Source organism: Pogoniulus pusillus, chromosome 10 (genome assembly GCF_015220805.1).
Source record: "Pogoniulus pusillus isolate bPogPus1 chromosome 10, bPogPus1.pri, whole genome shotgun sequence".
NCBI lineage: Eukaryota > Metazoa > Chordata > Aves > Piciformes > Lybiidae > Pogoniulus > Pogoniulus pusillus.
In genome coordinates, this window is record NC_087273.1 from 38,785,603 (window position 1) to 38,805,231 (window position 19,629).

A 19,629-nucleotide genomic window follows, 5' to 3' on the forward strand; every position below is an offset into this window, starting at 1 on the left:
CCCGGGTGTGGCCACTTTGCCCTCCCTGCTCCCTGCCCCATATAAGCAGAGCAGGAGGAGCCCAGCCCCAAGCTGGGCCCATTGCGGGCCAAGGGATCCTCCGCCGGCATCCCAGGTGAGTGCGCACGGGCGAGCACCGGGGTGTGGTGGAGGGTTTCAAAGGCCGGGGGGCCTCGCTGGCCCCCCGGCTAGCTAGGGCCACCTTAGGGCTAGGCTGCTGACATCCACCTTTAGCTCACGGGTGATAAGTTTCTGCTTGTTGTGATTGAGGCTGAGCTTTGTCTGCGAGTTTGCAGCCTCGAAGGGTTTGCTTTAGGTTCTGCGGTGGATGCAGACATGGAGCAGGAGCAGAACTGGAGCTGGGAACGGAGCAGGAGCCTCGAAAGTTTTGTTCTAGGTTCTGCGGTGGATGCAGACATGGAGCAGGAGCAGAACTGGAGCTGGGAACCGACCAGGAGCAGCAGCTGGGAATGGAGCTGGGAACGGAGCAGAAGCGGTAAGGTAGAGTGGGGAGGAGGAGGAAAGCAGCAGAGGCTGCCCGGGGGCAGGGGCAGAGCGGCGGCAGGACGGCAGAGGCTGCCCGGGGGCAGGGGCAGAGCGGCGGCAGGACGGCAGAGGCTGCCCGGGGGCAGGGGCAGAGCGGCGGCAGGACGGCAGAGGCTGCCCGGGGGCAGGGGCAGAGCGGCGGCAGGACGGCAGAGGCTGCCCGGGGGCAGGGGCAGAGCGGCGGCAGGAGGGCAGAGGCTGCCCGGGGGCAGGGGCAGAGCGGCGGCAGGACGGCAGAGGCTGCCCGGGGGCAGGGGCAGAGCGGCGGCAGGACGGCAGAGGCTGCCCGGGGCAGGCAGCAGGGGTTTGTCTGCTCGCTCTAACAGGAGGTTTGTGTTTTGCAGGGCTGGCTGGAGGAGCACAGGGGCCGGAGCTGCATTCAGCTGCCCGGGGGCAGGCAGCGCTGCCAGGACCCTGGCGCACACCCGCACAGGCTGTGCCGTGCCCCGGCAGGAGCTTTTGCAGCAGCTGCTCTCCGCTGCGGGTTCAGTGTCCTGCTGCAAGGAGGCTCTGCCTGCAGCTCAGAGCTGCCTTGCACCGTCTCAAGGCGCTCTCCAGGAAGGAGTCCCTCAGCCTGCTCTCAGCTCTCCTTCAGCTGCTGAAACGTAGCTCGAAGGTCTCCCTGGAGCCTTCTCCTCTCCAGGCTGAGCAGCCACAGCTCTCTCAGGCTGCCTTCACAGCAGAGCTTCTCCCACCCTCTGCTCATGTTTGTGGCCTGCTCTGGAAGCCCTCCAGCAGCTCCCTGGCTCCCTTGTGTTGGGGGTGCCCCAGAGCTGGCCACAGCAGTCCAGGCTGAGCTCTCCCCAAAGCAGAGGGGCAGATGGTTCACAAGCACAGACCCCACAGGCTGCCCAACGACCTTCCCACACTGCAGCTGCAGGTTTCAGTCAGATCCTTTTAGTCTCAAAGCTGAGAGACTTGAGGGCTAAGGCACCAGCAGCACTGTGCTTCAAGCCCAGCTCCCTCAGCCTCTCCTCATAGTGTTTGTGTTCCAGGCCCTTCCCCAACCTTGCTCCCCTTCTCTCAATACCTTCCAGCACCTCAACATCTCTCTTGAATCGAGATGCCCAGAACTGGACACAGCACTCAAGGTGTGGCCTGAGCAGTGCTGAGCACAGGGGCACCAGAACCTCCCTTGTTCTGCTGCCCACACTGCTCATGATACATTCTCTCTGGTCCCATCACTACCTGGCAGTCTAAAATTCACTTTTTTTGTTTTGCCACAGTTTTATGAAGTGAAAATTACCCGAAAGAGGGAAATGATCCATTATGGTTTTATGCCAATAAAATTCATCAAAGCTTATCCTCTGATGGCATCAATACACTCATAAGTGTCTTGCACAGTCCATTTGTAACCAGCATGGTGCTGTCATATTTAGCTTAGTTTAATGGCAGGTATTAACCAACTAAAGTCAAGTACCAGCAGGACTAACAAAGTCAGAAGACAGCTTCCACTGATTGCAAAGTTCTGACAGGAGTGAGGTAGTGAAAAAAACAAAACCTAACATGAAGAACAACCCAAAAATAAAAGGCAATTAGAATGAGTTCAGAATCCATGGCTGAAACACTTCTTTGCTTCTTGCTTCAAGACCCTTCCTGCTGAGAGCAAAGCAACATGCCAGGGAGAGAGGCACGGAGAGCAGCTGGCAGCTCAATAACATACCAGAGCTGTCAATGCTGTCCACATGGTTCTCCACATGAGGTTTTTAGAGGATCCTGATACTGCAATCTGTAATGCATAGGGGGGGAAAAGAGAGACATCCCTTTTCAAGGCCATTCTCAGAAGATGAATGCAAAGGGATGGGAAAAAAACACTTAAGTGCTGCATTTTGTACTGTTGCAAAGGAGGAAGGTAAAAAGGGATGAAGCAAAATCAAAAGGAGGGAAAGAGGACAGGCTGCAGAGGTGGGCACAGGTCAACCTCAGGAGGTTCAACGACACCAAGTGCAAAGTCCTGCAGCTGGGTGGAGGCAATGCCAAGCACAGATCCAGGCTGGGCAGTGAGTGGCTGGAGAGCAGCCCTGAGGAGAGGGACTTGGGGGTGCTGCTGGAGGAAAAGCTCAGCAGGAGCCAGCAGTGTGCACTTGCAGCCCAGAAAGCCAAGCAGAGTCTGGGCTGCAGCAGCAGCAGTGTGGCCAGCAGGGCCAGGGAGGGGATTCTCCCCCTCTACTCTGCTCTGCTGAGACCCCACCTGGAGTCCTGCATCCAGCTCTGGAGCCCCTGGGACAAGAGGGCTGTGGAGATGCTGGAGAGTGTCCAGAGCAGGGCCAGGAGGATACTGAGAGGCTGCAGCAGCTCTGCTGTGAGCACAGCCTGAAAGAGTTGGGGCTGTGCAGGCTGGAGCAGAGGAGGCTCCCAGGGGACCTTCTTGTGGCCTTCCAGGATCTGAAGGAGGCTCCAAAAAAGCTGTGCAGGGACATTTTAGGCTGTGAGGGAGTGCCAGGAGTGGGGGGAAACAAAGCAAAGCTGGAGGTGAGGAGGAAGTTGTTGGTGATGAGAGTGGTGAGAGGCTGTCAGGTGTTGCCCAGGGAGGTGGTTGAGGCCCCATGGCTGGAGGTGTTTGAGGCCAGGCTGGCTGAGGCTGTGGTCAGGCTGCTTTAGGGCAGGGTGTCCCTGGGCATGGCAGGGGGATTGGAACTGGCTGCTCCTTGTGGTCCTTTCCAACCAGGTTCATTCTACAACTCAGTGTGCTCAGTTCAGTTTGCTAAGCTGTCACCAGCTCATGACTAACTGCTCTCTCACTGCTCTACTGACCTTTAGCATGTGGGATCAAACAGCCTAGAGACAACAGCTTCCATCATCTTAGGTAAAATCCTCTGGGATCTCTGTCCTACAATAAGACAAATCCATTTGATGAATGCCTAACAAAGAAACCCCAACAAAAAAGAGCTGTGCTCTTGGCCAGCATCAAAGGCTGCTGTTAAAGTCACAGGCAAACAGCAAACACCACCTGCCAGGACACATTCTCCAGGTACCTGGAATAAATCTTTTGTAGCTCTTGCTGCTGCCTGACACCTCTCAATGTCTGGGTCAGGCTCCCTCCCTTGCTGTTGTCTGCTTTAGTGAATAGGTGTCAATTCCTTATCTATTACACCTCTTCCGTGGGCATTTGTGATGTAGTTTATCCTTCATCACTTTTTAGCAGTCCACTAAAGTATTTCCATTCCATCTGGCACCAAAAAAGACCCCAAACCAACCCAGAACACAACCAAGCAAGCAAACAAATCCACAAGAAAAAAACCCAACCCATCCCACACATACCCTGTCTGAAAACATCCCTGGAGGTGTTCAAGGCCAGGTTGGATGAGACCTTGAGCAACCTGCTCTAGTGGGAGGTGTCCCTGCCTACAGTGGGGAGTTGGAGCTGGATGATCCTGGAGGTTCCCTTCCAACCTGGACCATTCTGTGGCTCTAAAAACTGTCTGTTCTGTGCAGAGGTGACCTTACCCATGGTTATAAAGGTGTAAGGGCTGAGTGCCAGCAGGCTGCAGCCAGCCTCTGCTTGCTGGTGCCCAGTGCCAGGACAAGGGGCAATGGTGGAAGCTGAGGCAAAGGAAGATTCATTTACACATGAGGAGGATTTCTTTCCCTGTGAGGGTGACAGAGCACTGGAACAGGCTGCCCAGGGAGGTTGTGGAGTGTCCCTCTCTGGAGATACTCAAGAACCACCTGGATGTGTTGTAGGTGAGCATGAGGTGAGGTAGTTGCTTCACCATACCTGGATGTTTATGTGCAGGAGGCTGGAGCCAGGCTCTGCAGGGTGATGCCCAATGACAGGACCAGGGGCACTGGGTGGAAGCTGAGGCAAAGGAGGATTCATTTACTCATAAGGAGGATTTCTTTCCCTGTAAGGGTGCCAGAACTCTGTAACAGGCTGCCCAGGGAGGTTGTAGAGTCTCTCTCTGGGTATATCCAAGAACCACCTGGATGCATTCCACTGTGATCTGCTTTGGGTGATCTTCTTCTGGCAGGGGGGCTGGACCAGATGATCTTTCGAGGTCCCTTCCAGCCCCTGACATTCTGTGATTCTATGATTTTACATTACATTAAAATCTACTATTTTCAGAGCCTCCATTTACCACCAGTAAATATTGGTTGGATCTTATTGTAGCAAAAATCCACAAATTCTAGTTCTATTTCACTCCACCTCTCCTATGATGGCAGACTGAAAGAGTTGGGGCTGTTCAGCCTGGAGCAGAGGAGGCTCCCAGGGGACCTTCTTGTGGCCTTCCAGGATCTGAAGGGGCTACCAAAAAGCTGGGGAGAGACTTTTGAGGCTGTCAGGGAGTGCCAGGAGTGGGGGGAATGGAGCAGAGCTGGAGGTGGGGAGAGTCAGGGTGGAGATGAGGAGGAAGTTGTTGAGCAGGAGAGTGGTGAGAGGCTGGCAGGGGTTGCCCAGGGAGGTGGTTGAGGCCCCATGGCTGGAGGTGTTTAGGGCCAGACTGTGGGCAGCCTGCTCTGGGGTAGGGTGTCTCTGCCCACAGCAGGGGGGGTGGAACTGGATGGTATTTGTGGTCCCTTCCAACCCTGATGAACCTGGTGAAAGGCCTGGAACACAAACCCTATGAGGAGAATCATAGAATCAAAGAATCGACCAGGTTGGAAGAGAGCTCCAAGCTCATCCAGTCCAACCTAGCACCCAGCCCTATCCAGTCAACCAGACCATGGCACTGAGTGCCTCATCCAGTCTTTTCTTGAAGATCTCAAGGGATGTTGCCTCCACCACCTCTCTGGGCAGCCCATTCCAATGCCAATCACTCTCTCTGTGAAGAACTTCCTCCTAACATCCAGCCTAGACCTACCCTGGTACAACTGGAAACTGTGTCCCCTTGTTCTATTGCTGGTTGCCTGGGAGAAGAGGCCACCCCCCACCTGGCTACAGCCTCCCTTCAGGTAGTTGTAGACAGCAATGAGGTCACCCCTGAGCCTCCTCTTCTCCAGGCTAAACAACCCCAGCTCATAGAATCAACAAGGTTGGAAGAGACCTCCAAGATCATCCAGTCCAACCTATCTTAGCTTCAATGCATTGGTGATGTTGAAAGAGAAGTTGCTGTTCAGTCTGACAAAGTCAGCCATGATCATAGTGTCCTATGAGTAGCTCTCAGATGTGCTAACTGCTAAATTGTTTGCCAGGAGATATCCAATCCATGAACACACTTTTCCTGGAGGATGTGGGAAGTGGCAGATTGGACTCTCCTGATCCACTTTCCTAGCGCTAATAATTCACCCTAATACACCCACATTCTTTTTGGCACTAATTTAAGCCCAGTAGGTCTCTCTTAAGAGATCATTTCAGCCAGACTTTTATATAAAGCCTCAAATGGCAGCAAGGATTTACTCAGCCCCTTTCCAGACACTGGCTAATAGAGGAAGAGATGAAGAAGAATGTTTATTTCCTCTCATCTGGTAATGCAAAGCTGCTCCTGCAGTTCCATCGATCCATACTGAAGGCACTTTCTAAACAAGGAACTATATTGCTTATTAAATGAAATACTGTGCAGTGAAATGGGAGCAGCAGAACAGAGCTTAGATTTTCCTGCTGAGTGGCTTGATAGCCAGATCCCTCTGGAGCATGACTGATAGAACAGGGAAGCTCTTGAAAATGTCTTTCCTTCAGGAAAATGTCTTCATCTCAAGAAGAATGGACGCAAACTGTCTGCAGCTGCCTGAAGAGAGGCTGCAGCCAGGTGGGGTTGGGCTCTTCTGCCAGGCAACCAGCAACAGAAGGGGACACAGCCTCAAGTTGTGCCAGGGCAGGTCTAGGCTGGATGTTAGGAGGAAGCTGTTGGCAGAGAGAGTGATTGGCACTGGAATGGGCTGCCCAGGGAGGTGGTAGAGTGGCCGTGGCTGGAGGTGTTCTTGCCAAGCCTGGCTGGGGCACTTAGTGCCATGGTCTGGTTGGTTGGGCAGGGCTGGGTGCTAGGTTGGGCTGGCTGAGCTTGGAGCTGTCTTCCAGCCTGTTTGATTCTATTCAGTGGCAACCACTGGCTTGGTTAAAGTAAAGCACTTTTGTTTCCTCAAGCTGAGTTTGTCTTTTGCCCTGGTAATAACACATTCTGAGCTAGATTGTGTGGTCCTGCTCTGGCAGGAGGGTTGGACTAGATGATCTCCTTGGGTTCTTTCCAACCCCTACCATCCTGTGAGCCTGTGATAACTGCTGCGCGATCCCTTCCTGTGCCTTCTCTTGAACCTTGAGCTTTTTGTGGCTGCTTCCACTGGATGGGGGTTAGGAGTGAGTGAGCAGCCCTTGCTGCCTGGGTACAGAGCAGCTAGGGAGAATCTTTAGAATCCAAATCACACAAAAGCAATGTGAAGTCACAGCTCTTAACGTGTCACCCCGGCTGATGCTTTCTGTTACTAACGGTTTGCCTTCGGCAGGTGGTGGCAAATACTCCTATTTGCGTTAAGAATAAAAGCTTCTCTTAGCTGTGCTTCACAATCAGCATGCAGGATTGATTGCCTACCTTGGGCTCACAATACACCCACGTTTGGAAGTGGCAGCTCCTTGGAACAATGCAGGTTCCTTAGCGGCGATGAATAAAGCGATACATGAAGGATGGATAACGCAACCCGCTCCAGTCTGATTCACTGCAGAGCTCAGGCATTGCTCCTCTTGTCTTACTAAGGAACAAAAGTTGAAAGAGAATCAAATCATTTCAGATAAAGAAAAAGATTTTTTAATTAAATTGAATGAAAAAAAGAAAAGAATTTAAAATAAAATAGCATAAAATAGTGAAATAAAATAAAATAGCATAAAATAGTGAAATAAAAGGATTAAAAATGAAATAGATGGATAAAAAACTAAATAAAGCAACATAATTAAATATAAACTAAAATAATTGTTAAAAATAAAGTCAAATAAAATAAGCTAAAATAATATCATAGAAAAGAACTTCATTTAAAATAAATTAAAAAAAAATAAATAAGTTAAAATAAAATAACCTGAAATAATATAGCATAAAATGAAATAAATTAGGTGAAAATAAAGTGGCATAGCATAAAATAATTAAAACTAAAACAGATTTATGGAAAGAAAATAAAATGGTAAAAAAGAAAATAAAATGACAAAAAAAAGAAAATAAAATGATAAAAAAGAAAATAAAATGACAAAAAAAAGAAAATAAAATGATGAAAAAGAAAATAAAATGACAAAAAAGAAAATAAAATGATAAAAAATAAAACAATGATAAAAAATAAAATAAAATGATAAAAAAGAAAATAAAATGACAAAAAAAAATAAAATGACAAAAAAAAGAAAATAAAATGACAAAAAAAGAAAATAAAATGATAAAAAAGAAAATAAAATGATAAAAAAGAAAATAAAATGACAAAAAAAGAAAATAAAATGATAAAAAAGAAAATAAAATGATAAAAAAGAAAAAATGATAAAAAAGAAAAAATGATAAAAAAGAAAATAAAATGATAAAAAAGAAAATAAAATCATTAAACATAAAATAAAATCATTAAAAAATAAAATAAAATAAAATAGTCTAAAATAGTATAATGTAAAATAAAATAAATGAAAATTAAATAAATTAAAATAACCTAAATTAGTATAATGTAAAATAAAATAAATGAAAATAAAATAACATAACATAATTAAAATTAAAATAGATTTATGAAAATAACATAAAATCGTTAAACATAAAATAATTTAAAAATTAAAATAAAATAACCTGAAATAATATATTATAAAATAAAATGAAATAAATTAAATTTAAATCATGTAATATTAATAATTAAACATAAAAGCGATTTCTAAAAATAATATGACAAAAAAGAAAATAGAAGAATTAAACATAAAATAAAACCTAAAATAATATAATATAAAATAAAATAAAGTGAAAATAAAATAACATAATTAAAAATGAAATAGATTTCTAAAAATAAAATAAAATGATAAAAAATAAAATAATTAAACATAAAATAAAATCATTAATGAAATAAAATTACCTAAAATACTATAATATAAAATAAAATAAAGTGAAAATAAAATAACGTAGTTAAAAATAAAATAGATTTCTAAAAATAAAATAAAATTATATAAAATAAAATAAAATAATTAAACAGAAAATAAAATCATTAATAAAATAAAATAACCTAAAATAATATAATATAAAATAAAATAAATTAAGTGAAAATAAAATAACATAATTAAAAATAAAATAGATTTCTAAAAATAAAATAAAATAATTAAACATAGAGTAATAAATAAATAAAATAAAATAACCTAAAATAATATAAAATAAAATAAATTAAATGAAAATTAAATAATGTAACATAAAATAATTAAAAATAAAATATATTTATAAACATAAAATAAAATGATAAAAAAGAAAATGAAATAACTAAACATAAAATAAAATCTCTTTAAAAAATAAATTAAATGAAAATAAAATAATGTAACATAAAATAACTAAAAATAAAACAGATTAATGAAAAATAAAGTAAAATAAGATGATAAAAAAGAAAATAAATTAATTAAAAATCAAATCATCTAAATATAAGTCAAAAGAAAATAAAATAACATAAAGCAATTAAAAATAAAACAGATTAATAAAACAGAAAATAAAATAATTAAAAAGAAAATTAATTAATTAAACATAAAATAAAATAATTAAAACAAATAAATTTAAATAAAATATCATAAAATAATATAAAATAAATTAGCCTCACTTACAATAATTAAAAATAAAATAGAGCAATTAAAATAATCTAAAATAACATAAAGTAATTAAAAATAAAAGAATATAATAAAATGAAATAAAATGAAATAAAATAAAATAAAATAAAATAAAATAAAATAAAATAAAATAAAATGAAATAAAATGAAATCGAATCATAGAATCAGTCAGGGATGGAAGAGAGCACAAGGATCAGCCAGTTCCAACCCCCATGCCATGGGCAGGGACACCTCATACTAGGTCAGGCTGTCCAGATTCTCATCCAGCCTGGCCTTAAACACCTCCTAAAATAAAATAAACAAACAAAATAAATTCATCAAGACAAACCAATTCAACAGCAGACAAAACACAAAACCCAGACTAAAACAAGACAAACTAAGCCAAGCCAAAACACAAAACCCAGACTAAAACAAGACAAACCAAACTAAGTCAAGACAAGGCAAAACACAAAACCCAGACTAAAACAAGACAAACCAAACCAACAGAAGACAAAACACAAAACCCAGACTAAAACAAGACAAACCAAACCAACAGAAGACAAAACACAAAACCCAGACTAAAACAAGACAAACCAAACCAAGACAAAACACAAAACCCAGACTAAAACAAGACAAACCAAACCAAGGCAAAACACAAAACCCAGACTAAAACAAGACAAACCAAACCAACAGAAGACAAAACACAAAACCCAGACTAAAACAAGACAAACCAAACCAAGACAAAACACAAAACCCAGACTACAACAAGACAAACTAAGCCAAGACAAAACACAAAACCCAGACTAAAACAAGACAAACCAAACTAAGTCAAGACAAGACAAAACACAAAACCCAGACTAAAACAAGACAAACCAAACTAAGTCAAGACAAGGCAAAACACAAAACCCAGACTAAAACAAGACAAACCAAACCAAGACAAGACAAAACACAAAACCCAGACTAAGCCAAGACAAACTAAACTAAGCCAAGACAAAACACAAAACCCAGACTAAAACAAGACAAAGCAAACCAAGACAAGACAAAACACAAAACCCAGACTAAAACAAGACAGACCAAACCAAGACAAGACAAAACACAAAACCCAGACTAAAACAAGACAAACCAACAGAAGACAAAACACAAAACCCAGACTAAAACAAGACAAACCAAACCAAACCAAGACAAAACACAAAACCCAGACTAAAACAAGACAAACCAAACCAAGCAAGACAAGACAAAACACAAAACCCAGACTAAAACAAGACAAACCAAACCAAGCAAGACAAGACAAAACACAAAACCCAGACTAAAACAAGACAAACCAAACCAAGACAAGACAAAACACAAAACCCAGACTAAGCCAAGACAAAGCAAACCAAGACAAGACAAAACACAAAACCCAGACTAAACCAAGACAAACCAAACTAAGCCAAAAGAAGATAAAACACAAAACTCAGACTAAAACAAGACAAACCAACAGAAGACAAAACACAAAACCCAGACTAAAACAAGACAAACCAAACCAAGACAAGACAAGACAAAACCCAGCCTACAACAAGACAAACCAAACCAAGACAAGACAAAACACAGAACCCAGAATAAAACAAGACAAACTAAACGAAGCCAAGCTAAGACAAAAGAAAAAAACCCAAATAAAGCAAACCAAACCAAGACAAAATAAACTGAAGTAAAATAGACTAAACTAAACTAAGCTAGGAAAACATAAAGAAAGCTGAACCAGTTCTCATTCCTTCCTCTATTTATCCTTTGCAGGGGATAAAAAAATGACAAGTAACCCCTGTGGCAAAGGTACCTGCAGGTCTGAGTGCATCTGGTTAGTCTTATTTCCATATAGACAACAAGCAGCAACCTCTGCAGGAACCTGTGGCCAAATTGCTTCAAAGGCAAGAAAGATCTGATAGCAAAGTGGCTGTGCCAATTGCATACAGATCTGTATACATAAGTGCAAGCTATGAATGTTGCTATGCAGCGGTCCCAGATTGAAGACAAATTGCTGTGTGCTGCACAGAGCCTTTCTGAAGAGGTACAGCTTTGCCTAGCAAGTTAATACTTGCTCCCCAGCCCGGGGTGGCACAAGCAGGTCACAAGCACCCTTAAAACCAGCAGCAGGAAATGCGTAGTGCACCTCCACTACCCATCAGGAGGTGCTGTGAGCTGGAATGTGCTGTTATGGATCACAAGCCATTACCTGCCACAGGAAACCTCCATCTGAAAGTTTAGCTCTAAGTGCTTCTGGGTGGCTGCTGCCCTTGCAGAGCTCTAACGCCTGCCTCTGGGTGGCTGCTGCCCTTGCAGAGCTCTAACGCCTGCCTCTGGGTGGCTGCTGCCCTTGCAGAGCTCTAACGCCTGCCTCTGGGTGGCTGCTGCCCTTGCAGAGCTCTAACGCCTGCCTCTGGGTGGCTGCTGCCCTTGCAGAGCTCTAACGCCTGCCTCTGGGTGGCTGCTGCCCTTGCAGAGCTCTAACGCCTGCCTCTGGGTGGCTGCTGCCCTTGCAGAGCTCTAACGCCTGCCTCTGGGTGGCTGCTGCCCTTGCAGAGCTCTAACACCTGCCAGAAAGCTCAGTTCTTGTGTGGCTGCTCCGCATGGCAAAGTGGTGCTGTGAAAATAGCTGAGGTCTGTTCTGATAGAAGGCTCTTTAGGAGCTGCTCACATCACCAGGGAAGGCTTTTCTCACTCAAACTAACTTTTTGTTTTCAGTGCAGCTGCTGTTCAAAAGCTGCTCATGCAAACAGTCTGGGTCATAGAAGCAAATCTAGATCATGGCCTTGAGTGACCTGTTCTAGTGGGAGGTTGCTTAGGGAGGTCGTGGGGGACAGAAGCACAGAATTTGCCTTCTCCTCTCCAGACTGAGCACCCTCAAATCCCTGAGTCTCTCCTCACAGCAGAGTGGCTGCAGCCCTTTGAGCATCCTCATGGCTCTTCTCTGGACACCTTCCAGCATGTCCATATCCTTCTTGTGCCAGGGGCTCCAGAACTGGATGCAATGCTCCAGGTGGGGTCTCACCAGTGTGGAGTAGAGGGGGAGGATCACTTCCCTTGCCCTGCCGCCCACACTGCTGCTGCTGCAGCCCAGGCTCTGCTTGGCTTTCTGGGCTGCAACTGCACACTGCTGGCTCCTGCTGAGCTTCTCCTCCAGCAGCACCCCCAAGGTCCTCTGCTCAGGGCTGCTCTCCAGCCACTCACTGCCCAGCCTGGATTTGTGCTTGAGATTGCCTCTGCCCAAATGCAACTTAATAAATCAACTTAATAAAGTTGATTTCCACTCTGTCTTGAAAACAAAACCTCACCTGAGTGCAGGCAGGGAATTGGGGCATTTCACCACTTCATCAGGAAACCTAACAAAGCAGCTTCTTACCTCTTTCTTGCCCTTTGTTGGCTGTTCCACAATGACAGGTACTTTCCCCTGTAATCTCCAAAGAGTCTTCACAGGATTAAAAAGCCAGCACAGATTATTATCATTATGTTATCACCACATTGCATTATCAGCTCTCTTGGTCTAGAAAATGTTGTTGCTCTTCTGCAAGCAAATTTGCAATATAATGGCAAAGACAACCTGCTGCTCAGAACTGAATCCTAATGATTAGGTATATTAATTTATGACATGGGTGTCCTGCTTTATTATCATCTAACAGCTACACTGAAAAAATAAAAGCCAAAAGCCAATTTGAAAATACCAAGGCAGGAGTAAGAATGCCAAAATGAATCCCAGCAGGCCAGACTTTACACGAAGGAACAGTGGACATCAACCAAATAGAGAGCAATCAGCAAACCCCAATGAATGACAGAATCAGGTGGGTTGGGAGAGACCTCCAAGCTCATCCAGTCCAACCTAGCACCCAGCCCTATCCAGTCATCTAGACCATGGCACTAAATGCCTCAGCCAGGCTTTTCTTGAACACCTCCAGGGATGGTGACTGTCACTCTGAAGCAGCTTAAATGAACCCATTTGATCTACACAAGCCACCAGACTCCCTTTATCTCCTAGCAGTTGTCACAACCTCACTGATGCTGCAGGCTGCTCCACAAAATGCAGTCCTCTGCCTTCCCTCCAGTCCTGCTAAATAAGTAAATGTTGCAGATTGTCACCCTAATGGGAAGCACAAAGTCCTTAGGGTCTCTTGTCTGGTGGCAAGAGAGGAGAGAAATGCTCTGCAGAGTCTTTTGGGGTTTGATTTTGAAGTGAGGAGGTATATCTCACTATAGGCTTCAAACAACCAGCCAAACACCAGGCTTTTGACTTGATTCAACCCTTAAAGACAGGATTGGCACAAAGAAGCATGGGAAAATCACAGAATCACAGAAATAGCCAGGTTGGAAAAGATCCTCAGGATCACCAAGTCCAACCTATAACCCTACTCTACAAGAGTCACCTTTAATCATGGAACCATAGAATCAACCAGATTGGAAGAGACCTCCAAGATCATCCAGTTCCACCTAACATCCAGCCCCATCTTGCTTGCACCTTAATTTCACAACATGGAAATCACTAAGAAGAGATCTTGCTCCTCTGGACAGAGGTATTGTTAATTTCTGTTCTCTGGGCCTTGCCAGATGGAAGTGCAGATGAAGGCAATTTCATTTCTGTTTAGAGGCAGATAGGCAGACTGATAGATAGGAGTTGTTAAGAGTAACACAGAGGCTATTACCCAGGTAGCAAGCTGCATGGGATATTTAGTGATGCTTGCTTTTATTCCTCTCTGTTCTTAAGTAAACTCCTTGTGTGAAGAGAGTATTTTGCAAGACATGACTCTAGGCAGTGTCTTTCCAATCAGCCTTTCAGGCTGCCACTGTGAGGGAGCTAAAGAGAAATTAGTTAGTATGAGCAAGGTAAATGGGAACAAGGAGTATATGAAGCTTGATGGCTTTTTCTCCTTGTGCTCTTGAGGGAGTGCTCCTTTGGAGATGAGCAGTAGCAGGCAACAGGGAACTGAGTCAATTCACAGTGTGTCAATTTACCCCAGGAACCCCTGCACAGCAAAATTCTCCCCCCCTCCATAAAGTGCCAGATGCAAACATCAACCCTCTGCACAAGCAGGATCTATTCTGTTGCCTGGCAACACTGGGACACAGCCTTAGCACCCGATGGTGACAGCTCCCCCCCTAACCCTAACCCTAACCACCCCCCCCCCCCCAGCAGAGCTTCAGGTCCACCTCCAGCTCTGGCTGTTGAGTTCAGACCTACTCTGAAGAGACATTTCCAAGAGGCACATCTGAAGCACACGATGGGGAGAAGCTAAATTCCAAGGAACTCCTGATGACCTGATAGCAGCGAGACACACAATAATTTGTTTTCACACTTAGCTTTTATTAAACTTAGTAAATTACATCCAGAGGGAAGAATCTTGGAGAGAACACTGCTCCTCCAGCTCGTGCTCCTATCTTACCTAAAGTTAATAAGAACAAAACCCAACAATGAATAGGAGCTGGAGAGCATCAAATCAGATTTAAAATGAAGGCAGGATATTGTGTAGCAGCTTCCTCGGAACTGTAAGCAAAAAAAAATCTATCTCTAGCAGCAGCACTTTCAGGGGAATCATCACCAGATCATCCATTACAAATCTCCAGAGAGCCACTTGTCCAAACAGAGATCTTTCACAGCAGGAAATGGGGAAATAAAAGAAGTCATCATTAAAAGCGTTGCAGAAGGGAAGTGATTTCCCCTCGGATGAGCGAGTCCCCTGGCTGTGATAGGGTATCCTACAGGAATCAAGGCTTCACCTGGGCAAAAGTTAAGTGTGGGGACAAGGTTCATGTGCTATGAAGGAGTTTAACAGCTAACAGCCTCAGGGAGACTGTGGGAATGCTGCAGCCTGGAGTGGGGTTGCTGGTGTGCATTGAGTTGTCAGAGCTGTTCATTCCCACCTGGATGCAAGGCAGGTTGTATCCTCTTCTGGACAGTTATCCACTGCTCAGGTGTTTTCCATCAGATCACAGAGCCTGATCTAGGGAAGGGTGTCCCTGCCCATGGTGGGGGGGTTGGAACTAGATTTTCCATCAGATCACATAGCCTGATCTAGGGAAGGGTGTCCCTGCCCATGGTTGGGGTGTTGGAACTAGGATTTCCATCAGATCACATAGCCTGATCTAGGGAAAGGTGTCCCTGCCCATGGTGGGGGGGTTGGAACTAGATTTTCCATCAGACCACATAGCCTGATCTAGGAAAGGATGTCCCTGCCCATGGTGAGAGGGTTGGAACTAGATTTTTCATCAGATCCCATAGCCTGATCTAGGAAAGGATGTCCCTGCCCATAGTGAGAGGGTTGGAACTAGATTTTCCATCAGACCACATAGCCTGATCTAGGGAGTGTGTCCCTGCCCATGGCAGGGGTGGGGTTGGAGCTAGATGAGACATTTAGTGCCATGGTCTAGATGACTGGGCAGGGCTGGGTGCTAGGTTGGACTGGATGATCTTAGAGGTCTCTTCCAACCTGCTTGATTCTATGATTCTATGATTGTTGTGGTCACTTCCAACCCTGACTGATTCTATGATTCTCTCCTATCCTATGAATGGGAAATGGATTGGTTTAGAAATTCCATGTTACTTATTTTTCCCTTGGTCTAATATTTCTATTGCCAGAAAGTATTTGATTTATTAGTACTTTATTGGTATTTATTAGTTGATATCACCAAAGAAGAGCAGTCTTATAGAACAGGCATCTAAAGATGCTCAGAGAGCTACAGCAGCTCTGTTCTGAGGACAGGCTACAACAGTTGGGGCTCTGCAGCCTGGAGAAGAGAAGGCTTCCAGGAGACCTTGGAGTGACCTTCTAGGATCTGAAGGGGACCTACAGGAGGGCTGGGGAGGGACTATTGACAAGGTCTTGTGATGAGAGGATGAGGAGGAATGGGTTTAAAGTGGCAGAGGGGAGATTGAAACTGGATGTTAGGAAGAAGTTGTTTACAGTGAGGGTGGTGAGAGACTGGCACAGGTTGAGGGTGGTAAGACACTGGCACAGGTTGCCCAGGGAGGTTGTGGAGCACAGAAGTACAGAATGTGATCAAAGATCTTCAAGGCCAGGTTGAATGAGGCCTTGAGCAACCTGCTCTAATAGGAGATGTTCCTGCCTATGGCAGAGGGTTGGAAGTGGCTGAGCTTTGAGATCTCTTCCAACCTAAACCATTCTATGGTTCTATATTTTTTCAAAGGTGGCTCTCACCCTGGGCACATTGGAGTCCATCTACCCCCCAGAAGTGTAAAACATTCATCAAGAGAGTGGTCAGGGACTGGAGTGAGCTGCCCAGGGAGGTGGTGGAGTCCCCCAGCCTGGCTGTGTTTAAGGGTGGTACAGATGTGGTGCTTAGGGAGATGGTTTAAGGTGCATCTTGTAGAGTAGGGCTCTAGGTTGGACTTGGTGCTCCCGAGGAGCTTTGCCAACCTGTGTGGTGCTGTGATTCTGCACTTCATACATCAGTTATTAACACCAGGAAGGCTTGCAAGCTGCCTTTTAGCAGTGCTGAATTCTGCTCTGCCAAACACCTCCAGCCCAGAGAGTGATTATCACATCAAATGTCATAAGGACTCAGACAAACCTTGCAGAGCCTGCAAAGGTGCTTGGCATTGCCTCACATGAAGCATTGTTATTGACAGCTGAATAATTTAGCTCATTTCAAAGTGATTCATGCCTGGCTATATGTGCACACCTCAGCTAGATCACTGCTGCTGCTGTGGATGTTTAGCTGCAGACTTCTTCTCAGTGATGTATGGAGTCTTAAAAGGATTGACAATTCCAATTCCCTGTTAATTTGCTTCTGGTGGTGTTTGAGGGTTGTGGTAGTACAGGTACGAGTAGGCACAGCAATTCAGTTCATTGCTGCATAGTCTCTTCTCTTTCAAACCTGGGAAGGTTCAAATCCTATTTAAGGTCAGGAAAAAAAGGGGGGAAAACTTAAAAAAAAGCTTTCAAGCATTGTGCCTGCTTTGTGAGTAACCTCTGTGGGTCAGCAGGTACTTTACTGCAGTACTTCTTGTTTTCTATCAGGTACAAACATGAGTAACCAGTGCTCCTCTTGTGCATGCTTCTGTCTTTGGTGTATCCTTAGCAGTGTGTTACCCTTAAATGTGTGTAATCAGGCACAGAAGTACAGCCTCAAGCTGCTGAGAGCTGGGGCTTGGGTAACAACTCCTGAGCTCTATTGCTGTGCAAATAATATAATACAATCAGGCAGGTTGGAAGAGAGCTCCAAGCTCCTCCAGCCCAACCTAGCACCCAGCCCTGCCCAGCCAACCAGACCATGGCACTAAGTGCCCCAGCCAGGCTTGGCAAGAACACCTCCAGCCACAGCAACTCCACCACCTCCCTGGGCAGCCCATTCCAGTGCCAATCACTCTCTCTGCCAACAACTTCCTCATCACATCCAGCCTAGACCTGCCCTGGCACAGTTTGAGGCTGTGTCTCCTTCTTCTGCTGCTGGCTGCCTGGCAGCAGAGCCCAACCCCACTCCCTTCAAGTAGTTGTAGACAGCAATGAGCTCTGCCCTGAGCCTCCTCTGCTGCAGGCTGCACACCCCCAGCTCCCTCAGCCTCTCCTCACAGGGCTCTGCTCCAGGCCCCTCCCCAGCCTTGCTGCCCTGCTCTCAACACCTTCCAGTATCACTTCTTTTGCTGCAGCCCAGGATATGACTGGCAAAGCAACCAATTAAAACAACAACAGAGGAACCCTCACTGCAAACAACTTCTTCCTAATATCCAGATTAAATCTCCCTTCTACCACTTTAAACCCATTCCCTCCCCAGCCCTCCTGGAGCCCCCTTCAGATCCTGGAAGGCCACTCCAAGGTCTCCTCCAAGCCTTCTCTTCTCTGCACAGCCCCAACTCTCTCAGCCTGTGCTCACAGCAGAGCTGCTGCAGCCCTCTCAGCATCTTGGTGACCTCTGCACTGGCTCCAACACTTCCATGTGCTGCTTGTGCTGGGGGCTCCAGAACTGCCCCCAGGGCTGCAGGTGGGGTGTGAGGAGAGCAGAGCCAAGGGGCAGAGTCCCCTCCCTTGCCCTGTGCCCACACTGCTCTTGCTGCACCCAGCACAGGGTTGTGTCTGGGCTGCACTCACCCTGCAGGCTCCTGTGGAGCTTTGCATCAGCCCAGACCCCCAGGGCCTGTTCCTCAGGGCTGCTCTCAGCCATTTCCCACCCAGCCTGCAGTTGTGCTTGGCATTGCACCCACCCAGCTGCAGGACCTTCCAGTTGGCCTGGTTCAATGCCATGAGGTTGGCCTGGGCACAGCTCTGCAGCCTGCCCAGCTCCCTCTGGATGGATCCCTGCCCTCTACCAAGTCTCCTGTGTCACACAGCTTGGTGCCACCTGCACACTTGCTGAGGCTGCACTGATTGCTCTGCCCATGGCACTGCCAAAGATGTTCCACAGCACTGGTGCCAGCTCTGACCCCTGAGGGAGCCACTTGGCACTGCTCTGCAGGTGGCCATTGTGCCCTTGGTGACCACTCTCTGGGTGCCACCATCCAGCCCATTCCTCACCCAGCACTGCTCCACACATCCAGCCTGTGTGTTTCCAGCTGGGTGCCCAGGGACAGTCAAATGCCTTTCTTCTGACAGAGGAGGAATCTGCAAGAGTTTGGCACCTTAAGAGTGGGGTAGAAAAAAATCCAACCAAACCCAGAAGCCTTAAACATGACATAAAATGATGTAAACATGCCCAGGAAATGTGATTTCTTCCTCCCTCTTTTTAATTTTATAATGCCTTAGAGCTCTGTTTTTGCTTGCTAATGCTTCAGGTGACATTAATGAGTCTAGACATTAGCTTTTCTTTGCTTAATGCAGGCTGTGCTAATCACTCCCTGTGCATAGAAACAGCTGATAACTTGGCTGTTAAAATTTCAACAGCCATTTATTACAGACCATCAGAAGCAGAAGGACAAAGGGGGCAGCAGTAACAGAAATCATTTTGCCAGTTACACTTGACTGGGAGTATCTTAATTGGCAAAAGGCTGTTGCAGTGGATAATAGGACCAAAAAAGTTGTGCTGCAGGCAAAAAAAATTAGGCTAAATGTTGTGGGCACTGAACTGAGTATCACAGAATTGCCAGGGACCTCAAGAATCATTGAGTTCCAAACCCCTTCCCACCCCTGCAACTTTCAGGTTGTGCAGAGCCACATCCAGCCTGGCCTTAAAAGCATCCAGGGATGGGGTCTCTGCCACCTCTGGGTTTATAAACCCATAGAAGCCAGACTGCCCTGGCTTTGGATGGGGTGGAGGTGATTTTCTTTACTGGCTGGGCAGTGGGGTTGGGTTTCCAGGGGGGGGTTAGCATGAGAATAATGTGGTTAGCATCCTGATGCTTTAGCTGCTGGTAAATAGTGCTTATGTGAGGCCAGTAGGGCTGGGTTGGACTGGATGAGCCTGGAGGTCTCTTCCAACCTGGTTGATTCTATGATTCTTTAGCTTGG

The 19,629-nt window shown here is 45.7% G+C and overlaps 1 long non-coding RNA gene across 2 annotated transcripts; it reads left to right on the forward strand.

The window, feature by feature from the left end:
- Nucleotides 1–1,426, forward strand: LOC135179043 (uncharacterized). Of its 2 annotated transcripts, none has more exons than XR_010303884.1 (3): nucleotides 1–115; nucleotides 317–501; nucleotides 891–1,426. It is a non-coding gene; the product is annotated as an uncharacterized LOC135179043 (long non-coding RNA). The 2 variants fall into 2 exon arrangements; XR_010303883.1 differs by having other exon boundaries at nucleotides 3–115; nucleotides 317–496.
- The last annotated feature ends 18,203 nt before the right edge of the window (nucleotides 1,427–19,629 follow it).